Source organism: Diabrotica undecimpunctata, unplaced genomic scaffold, assembly GCF_040954645.1.
Source record: "Diabrotica undecimpunctata isolate CICGRU unplaced genomic scaffold, icDiaUnde3 ctg00000579.1, whole genome shotgun sequence".
NCBI classification, from domain to species: Eukaryota; Metazoa; Arthropoda; class Insecta; order Coleoptera; family Chrysomelidae; genus Diabrotica; species Diabrotica undecimpunctata.
This window is the reverse complement of record NW_027311894.1, coordinates 609,749-612,446: the sequence shown is the minus strand read 5'-3', so window position 1 is coordinate 612,446 and position 2,698 is coordinate 609,749.

Genomic DNA, 2,698 nt, shown 5'->3' with positions numbered 1-2,698 from the left:
CGCACACACTCACATACCCTCTTCACCTCTCGACTCCTACCCATTAGTCGCCTCTTACGACAGGCAGGGCCTTCTTGCCACGGCCGTGTTCTCATTTCAGCGAGCCGACCTGACACACCCACACACGCACATACAAACACACGCACACAGGCACAAACGCACACACGCAAACGCACACGCACACACTCTCCACCTCTCGACTCCTATCCATTAGTCGCCTCTTAAGACAGGCAGGGCCTTCATGCCACGAACGCATTCTTATCTCTGCAAGCCGAACGGACACACACACACACACACACACGCACACACGCATACACGCACACGCACACCCACACGCACACACTCTCCACCTCTCGATTCCTATCCATTAGTCGCCTCTTAAGACAGGCAGGGCCTTCTTGCCACGGACGTATTCTCATCTCTGCGAGCCGAACGGACACACACACACGCACAGACAAACACAATCACACACCCACACACGCACACACAAACACAAGCACACAGGCACAAACGCACACACGCAAACGCACACGCACACACTCTCCACCTCTCGACTCCTATCCATTAGTCGCCTTTTAAGACAGGCAGGGCCTTCTTGCCACGAACGCATTCTTATCTCTGCGAGCCGAACGGACACACACACACACTCACACACAAACACACACACGCAAGCACACATACACTATTCACCTCTCGACTTCTACCCATTATTCTCCTCTTACGACAGGCAGGGACCTCTTGCCACGGCCGTGTTCTCATTTCAGCGAGCCGACCGGACACACCCACACACGCACACACAAACACACGCACACAGGCACAAGCGCACACACGCAAACGCACACGCACACACTCTCCACCTCTCGACTCCTATCCATTAGTCGCCTCTTAAGACAGGCAGGGCCTTCTTGCCACGAACGCATTCTTATCTCTGCGAGCCGAACGGACACACACACACACTCACACACAAACACACACACGCACACACTCACATACCCTCTTCACCTCTCGACTCCTACCCATTAGTCGCCTCTTACGACAGGCAGGGCCTTCTTGCCACGGCCGTGTTCTCATTTCAGCGAGCCGACCGGACACACCCACACACGCACACACAAACACACGCACACAGGCACAAACGCACGCACGCAAACGCACACGCACACACTCTCCACCTCTCGACTCCTATCCATTGGTCGCCTCTTAAGACAGGCAGGGCCTTCTTGCCACGAACGCATTCTTATCTCTGCAAGCCGAACGGACACACACACGCACACACGCACACACGCACACACGCACACGCACACCCACACGCACACACTCTCCACCTCTCAATTCCTATCCATTAGTCGCCTCTTAAGACAGGCAGGGCCTTCTTGCCACGGACGTATTCTCATCTCTGCGAGCCGAACGGACACACACACACGCACAGACAAACACACGCACACAGGCACACACGCACACACGCACACGTACACGCACACGCACACGCTCTCCACCTCTCGACTCCTATCCATTAGTCGCCCCTTAAGACAGGCAGGGCCTTCTTGCCTCGGCCGTATTCTTATCTCTGCAAGCCAAACGGACACACAGACATACACACACACACTCACACACGCACAAACACACGCACACACACACACAGACACATACACTCTTCACCTCTCGACTCCTATTCATTAGACGCCTCTTACGACAGGCAGGGACTTCTTGCCACGGCCGTGTTATTATCTCTGCGAGCCGAAAGGACACACACACACTCACACACACACACACGCACACACACAAGCACACACGCACACACACACAAATACACTCTTCACCTCTCGACTCCTACCCATTAGTCGCCTCTTACGACAGGCATGGACTTATTGCCTCGGCCGTATTCTAATCTCTGCGAGCCGAACGGACACACACATACGTACACACACACTCACACACACACACGCACACACGCACGCACACATACCCTCTTCACCTCTCGACTCCTACCCATTAGTCGCCTCTTACGACAGGCAGGGCCTTCTTGCCACGGTTATGTTCTCATTTCAGCGAGCCGACCGGACACACACACACACGGACACACAAACACACGCACACAGGCACAAACGCACCCACGCAAACGCACACGCACACGCACACACTCTCCACCTCTCGACTCCTATCCATTAGTCGCCTCTTAAGACAGGCAGGGCCCTCTTGCCACGAACGCATTCTTATCTCTGCAAGCCGAACGGACACACACACACGCACACACGCACACACGCACACACGCACACACGCACACGCACACCCACACGCACACACTCTCCACCTCTCGATTCCTATCCATTAGTCGCCTCTTAAGACAGGCAGGGCCTTCTTGCCACGGACGTATTCTCATCTCTGCGAGCCGAACGGACACACACACACGCACAGACAAACACACGCACACAGGCACACACGCACACACGCACACGTACACGCACACGCACACGCTCTCCACCTCTCGACTCCTATCCATTAGTCGCCCCTTAAGACAGGCAGGGCCTTCTTGCCTCGGCCGTATTCTTATCTCTGCAAGCCAAACGGACACACAGACATACACACACACACTCACACACGCACAAACACACGCACACACACACACAGACACATACACTCTTCACCTCTCGACTCCTATTCATTAGACGCCTCTTACGACAGGCAGGGACTTCTTGCCACG